This window comes from Zingiber officinale, chromosome 8B (genome assembly GCF_018446385.1).
Source record: "Zingiber officinale cultivar Zhangliang chromosome 8B, Zo_v1.1, whole genome shotgun sequence".
In the NCBI taxonomy this organism is placed as follows: domain Eukaryota; kingdom Viridiplantae; phylum Streptophyta; class Magnoliopsida; order Zingiberales; family Zingiberaceae; genus Zingiber; species Zingiber officinale.
In genome coordinates this window covers 56,953,903-56,961,150 of record NC_056001.1, presented here as the reverse complement: position 1 = coordinate 56,961,150, position 7,248 = coordinate 56,953,903, and the positions used below count along the sequence as shown (strand labels likewise).

General features: G+C 30.0%; 1 pseudogene; it reads left to right on the top strand.

Annotated features, from left to right (window-relative positions):
• Positions 1–2,861: 2,861 nt before the first annotated feature.
• Positions 2,862–7,248, top strand: LOC122015024 (annotated as a pseudogene).

Here is a 7,248-nt window from a genome sequence, read left to right as displayed (position 1 = left end):
AATTAAGTAAAATAGGATGAATTTATGTCCGAATGAAAAAGGGAAAAAAATATGAAGTGATATCCATATTTAAAAATAAAACATTATTAAATTAAACTAAATTAAGTAAAAAATTGCTGATATGATAAATTTATGTCCGAATGAAAAATGAAAAATAAAAAATAAAAGTGATACCCATATGATTTAAAAATAAAAAAATATTAAATTAAACTAAATTAAGTAGAAAATTACTGATATGATGAATTTATGTTCGAATGATAAAAAAAATTAAAAGTGATATCCACATGATTTAAAAATACAAAATTATTAATTTAAACTAATTTAATTTTTAAAAATTACATGATGAATTTATGTGCGAATAAAAAGTAGTCCATACCAGATTTCAAATAATATCTTATATTTTGTAAGAGATTATTTTTATTAGAGATGTAAATGAGCTAACCCGCTCGGTTAGCTCACAAGCTATTTGGATTTCAATATTAAAAAAAAAAATTCATTTGAACTCATTCGATTAAGTTAACAAGTAAAACATGAGCCTTATTTCGAGCTCAAAAATCTTATCGAGCTTAGTTCTAGTTTAACAGTATTTGGTTTGTGAGCTCGTGAATGTGTTCGTTTAGAGGCTCACGAATGTGTTTATTAATAGGATCGCGAATATATTCGTCAAGAGGCTCATTTATTTTATTATATATAAAACTAAATATCTAAAATAAATAATAAATATAATAATATATTATTAATTATTATAGTTAATTATCTTAAACAAATTTGAGCTAAGCTTGTTTAATTTTTGAACAAGTTTTTTTCAAACTGAGTTTGAGCTGAGCTCGAACTATTTAATATTATTATAAGCCAAGTTTGAACTTAAGAATAAAGCTTGAATCTAACTCAAGTCAAGCTCAAACTTACAGATAACGAATCGAACTCGAGTTAGCTCAAACTTACGGATAACGAATCGAACTTGAGTCGAGCTCAAACTTAGGGATAACGAATCGAACCTAAGTTCAAGCCTTTTACTATTCGACTCAGCTTAATTACATCCTTAATTTTTATGACTCAAACGTGTGATCTCAAAATTATATGACAATAATTTTATCATTAATAATACTAATTTGAGATACATAAAGGTGTACTCCTCATCAGATTATTGTCACTAGACGTTTCTTACGATCATTCAAAAGAAAGATTATTGAATTGTCACTTAACTCCTATGAAAGTCCGCCTTCGCATATTTTTGGATATTTTTTTAAGCAGTATTATAGTTAAAAATAATTATATTTACTATATGCGTTCCTCACAGCTTATCCTCAAATTACTAAATTAACTCATACTGACTACAAAATGACTAGAGTATTAGGAAGCGTTTAGTAAATAACTATATAAAAGCACTTTTAATGTATTAATGTCAAATTCTATTTTAGCTTTTATAATTTTTACTAAAAACTAAAAAGTAGGAATTTAAAGATTTTTCTTAATTTTACTCTTTTTTTTATTATTAAAATTAAAAGTTAGATATTTATTTCCTAAATAAATTTATCAATTTACTCACCACAATTTTAACCTTCTCTCGCTTTCCAAATCATTTATAAAATAGTTAAAGATCGAACTGTAGATGTCTAGATGACAATTTGAATATCTCACTATGACACCATAGTTCCGAGGATAATAATAATTATCTTACTATTTTATTAAAAATCTCCCCCCTTTACTAACTAACTTTGGTGAAGCCTAAAATGAATTTACGTTAATATCCTTTTTCCTATTCACACTAAAAATAATTCCAAGATTTATTAGTAATTCCACAAGCGAAATAATTAGTGATCTAGAGTTCGAGACTCAGCTGCGACATATTATTATGAATTATTCTCATCATTAATTTTCTCTGGTTGTTTTATATAAAAAAAAATATAGTTCTCTTTAGTCCCATATCTTAGAATTGACAACACTATGATCAAAGAAGCTTCTATAAATATTTTAGGCTGACAATGTTAAAAAATATATTTTTCTTAGTTCTTTTTACTAGGATAAGTATAATATTAAATTAAATTAATTTTTTACATAAGGAAGCTCATCACGTTTGTTGTTGGGATTGTCTAGCGTCACCCTTGCATTATTGTATGGATCTGACGAATCTTACCCAAATAATTAATTCTTGGTTCTGAACATAAGGGTGATATTTGAAAATCCAAACAAGAAATTTAAAAGACCCAAATAATTTAGATTTTCAAAAGACAGGTACTTTACCCTAATGACTCTACTTTAGTATTTTAATGCTTTAATTAATATAATTTCATTATAAAGCGTAAAATTATGGTAGCAGATGGAAAGATAGAGCGGCAACGGTGTATCAAAATTTTAATAATTTAAAAAATAATAATCTATATAATTTAATGATATCATTGCCATTTAATTAAAAATTAAGATTGGAACTAATTAATCATAGTCCATTGTAGGCCGCCTTAACATGTTATAAAATAATTAATTTTAATAGAATATTTAAAATATAAAAATAATTATAAAAAATAATTATTAATGGTGTATTAAAATTATAATAATTAAAAAAGATTAAGATATATAATTTATATCATTGTCATTTAATTAAAAATGAAGATGGTAACTAATTAATCATTCTCAATAATTATTGATGTTTTATCGTACTTTTTACATAAGAAGATTGTTTAAAAGATTTGAGCCCGTGACTCCTTCCCTTTAACTTCATATTAATTTTAAGATAATCTCTATAAAACTCATTCTTTCAAAACTCCCTAATCTGAACCTGAGCCCGATCGAGCAGCCCGGTTCAAATTTAGCCCGGCTCAATCCTCTCACGCCAACAACAGCTCGAATTATTAAGGGGTAAAAAACATAAAGAATAAATAAAGCAGAGGAAAGCGGCTTAATAAAATAAATTAAGAATGGAAGCGTCGTTCTGCCCTAATCGCATCTCGCGTCGATCGTCGATCCGCTCCGTCGGCGACTTCCAAAGGTGCGATTTTCCTTTCTCTCCCGCCCTGTTTGTCCTAATTCTGCATCCATGCCTTCCGACGGATCTTGCCCGTTCGTGTTTGGAGTCGGGGATCGGAATGGCTGCGTCTGTTGTTCGGATCACGGGCAGTTACGAGAGGATAATAGCGTGCGGGAATCCAGTTTGAAGTGTTATTTTGCTTGTTTGATTGCGGTAGTTTAGTATAGTTTGGCTTGTTGATCTATTAGATTCTGACTGTTTGGAGGGAAGGCTTGGCACTAGTTGTAGTTTGAACAATCTTGGATCCTATTTGCATATATACTAACTTGGGCCATAGATGGTCTAAGAAATTGTTGAGTGTTAAAAAGGTAGCTTTTGTAGCTTTGGAAAGTACGCATATTTAACTTCGTTGCTTCTGTTGTCTTATTTTTGTGCGACTGTCAATATTTCTTAAGTTATGGTACGTCGAGTTTGATAGTTATAGAATAAAATTAGCCTGCCTATTCTATTTTGAGTTTCCAATTTCTGCAGAGTGATCCTGGTACTTTCCAGCTTCTTTGTTTGAACTTTACTCTATGGAAAGTTAAAATTTTTTTGACTGCCTTTTTTAGCGCTCAAAAATCTCTGCTTGGGATTTCATATAAGAATTTATGTTGGTCAACCAAGGTAACCAGCTCTTGCTTTCTTCTTCAGAATTCATAACTTCTCTCCTCTATATAATAAGCCTATGAAAACAATGCTGTAATTTGTTGAATTTTTCTCTTCATCTAACTGTTCTTTTTGCAACCATTGGGGTTCAGCTACATGAGTTTTGTACCTCCATTTAGCTCTATGCAGGGTTATAAGCCTATATACCTAGTAATATACAAATTAATTAAATATTTTTTAGCATATTTATTATTGTTTTCTTTGGTTTTCCTTTCTACCATACACTTACCACTCTAATAGATTACCTATCTAGATTATAGGGGATCACTTCTGTGCCTTCTTCTTTCTAAAGCATTATGCATACTTTTAGGGGATGGAATGCTTAATAGATCATGCATGCATACTACATTCATTTTCATAGAACACTAGAACTTATGGAAACAAAATTATCTATTTTGGAAATCATTATTGTTCTAAATAATTCTATACTTTGTTGTTTTCTTCCTTGCAGGGTTTCTTTGTTATGTTAATTTGAGTTTCTGCTTTATTGTATTGTGAAGAAATGGACGATGCAGGAATATCAAGCTTTTGGGGACCTGTGACATCTACTATTGAACTTTGTGAGGAGAACTATGCATATTCTTCATATATTGCCGAATTTTACAACACTATATCAAACATTCCCTGCATTCTTTTGGCACTCATTGGCCTGATAAATGCCCTAAGACAAGGGTTTGAGAAAAGATTTAGTGTTCTTCATATTTCCAATATGATCCTTGCAATTGGGAGCATGATATTCCATGCCACGTTGCAAAATGTGTAAGTTCGTTTGCTTTTCTCTGTGCATTTTCTTTTCAACTAACAACAACTCATGTCTTTGCAATGTAATTTTCTCTATGTGGCCATCTTTAACTTCTGTTTGCAGCACACTGATAGATGTGTAGGACTCAAAGGGGAAAAACATGCATCTATGGTAGAAGTCCTTGTTTCCATTTACCTCATAAATGTCATGATTAGAAATTCATATATTGTATATTATAGCTTTAAATTCACATATACCTCATAAATGTTGTTCACATCATGGTTGGCAGAATCATCTGTTGTGACATTGTCGGAATCAAGATGGGGTTTAGTTCTGAAAGGAGGAAGAGATCCCATTACCAATTGAGGAAGAAGGCAAGTCTACTGCCATTGATCCAAAAGGAGATTTTCTCGTGGAAGGAGCAGCTTTTCCCAGCATCAAAACTTAGGGTGTTCCTTGTGATATTACACCTATAATATTAGATTATATAATATAATAGGTTATATAATATTACACCTGAAACACAATTTTGAATTTAATAATAATGATCTTATTAATAACATTTTATTATTTATTATTGTGTACATAAAATTTTGTTTATTTATTTCATTTTAATGTCAAATCAATACTATTAATAATATTATCAAGAATTGTATTTATTTATCTATTTATTAATAATGTTACTATTAATTTATTTTGTTTATTTTTGATATAAGATAATCTTATTAATAATATTTTTTGGTTATTTATTTGCTTATTTATTTTTAATATCAGATTAATCAAATTAATAATATTATTTATTTGTTTAATAAGACAACTTATTTATTTATTTATTTATCTATCTCTTCGTTGTTTAGTATTAGATTATTGATAATATTTATTCACTTTTAATATCAGATTATTATGCACGTGTTAGTTTGTATCACATTGTCTAACCAGATTAGGATTTTATTTTGTTTTTATGTAGTGCTATTTATATTTCATTAATTTTTGTTGATTATTAATCCTCTAGTTTTAAAATATTTAATTATATATTGTATTAATTAATTTTGTTAGAAAGAGATGGCTAATAATAAATCACTAATTCAAAGAGGGTGTTGATCAAAGAGAATTAATGACATAATTGTTGATTATGAAGATATTGGATGAGAAAATGATATTACTAAATTTTAAATAGTTAAATGCAAATTACTTATCTTGTTGTGTGTGTGTGTGTGTGTGCGCGTGTGTGTGTGCGTGTGTGTGTATAATTGTTAAGAGTTATTTCTCATCAATCACGATCCCACTGATTCAATATAGCCGATACCTATGTGCTTAGAAAATGCAATGGTGATGCCAAGATTGACAATCGTGATTTACATGATTAGAAGCTGGTCAATAATAAAAATTTACAATTAATGATGTTGGTTTAAAGTTATATATCCTAAATTCCCATTTTATAACCTGCAACTATTTGATTTGCTTTTCTTTTTTTTCCATCAATTTCCAGTATGGATTTTATTTAATATTTTCTTTAAGTTTGCCCAAGAACTAAACAGATATACTAAAATAACAAGGTTGCATAAAACTATTAGATGTTAGTGACAAACTTTGATTTTTGTCTTTCTTTTCCTTTCATCAGTTTCCATTAAGGATTTTGTTTTTAATCATTTTTTTTAGTCAGGTATCATGCCCAAATTCTGAACAGATAATACTAAAATAACAAGGTTTCTTAGATACATTAGTTAGTGGCCAGATCCGAAGACTCTTCATATCATGTTTAAAGGTAAACTCACATACTTGCAAGATCAAAATTTGAAGGGATATATAATACTTGATCTCCATATTTCAATCTGCTTTTACGACTCTAATGCCATAAGTATAAATTTTGTTATTTGGAGAGTACACTTCTACAAATTGTAGTGACATTTTGAAAATTTAGTAACGGAACCGTTACAAGCATTTATGTTTTCAGGCTTTAGTTTGTCTTAGTGTTTGTTTGTCTGTGGAACATATTTTTAAAAAGATCGTATCAGAGCTTTCTATTTATGCATTTAATATAACAATTTTCCGTGTCTTTTATGATCTCTTCCAGACTACAGCAGAGCGACGAAACACCAATGGTATGGGAGATGCTTCTTTATCTTTATGTTATTTACTCGCCAGATTGGCACTACAGGAGCACTATGCCAACTTTTCTCTTCATATACGGTGCTGTCTTTGCTGTGGTTCATTTCTTCGCACGGTTTGGAATAGTTTTCAAGATACACTATATCATCCTTTGCCTTCTCTGCGTCCCTCGGATGTATTAAGTACTACATACAAACAACAGATATCGCAGCTAAACGGCTCGTCAAGCTCTACGTGTTGACTATCTCCCTAGGGACGTTATGCTGGTTGTTCGACCGAATATTCTGCAAGAAATTATCGCACTGGTATATTAACCCTCAGGGTCATGCATGGTGGCATGTGCTTATGGGATTCAATTCATACTTTGCAAACACATTTCTGATGTTCTGCCGGGCGCAGCAGCGCGGCTGGGAGCCGCAGGTTGTTCGCCTCTTCGGCTTCTTTACATATGTGAAGATCCATAAGCCCAAAAAGCAAGAGTGAGGTGTCAGTTTCCAAAGTGATATTTTGTTAGTTTTAACTAAGCATGAACTGGAACTTGCTTTGTATCATAACTAACACTGGAGTCCATGCCGATAGGGTCGATCATGCTCTATTTTATTTTATTTTTCATTTTTTGTTCATGTGTATGTTTTGTAAGGTAAACTCAGAATTGGATTCAAATTTTTTTCCCTTCAAATCATGTATCAGGCTTTTATTATATATTGTTATGAGCTTTTGTCAA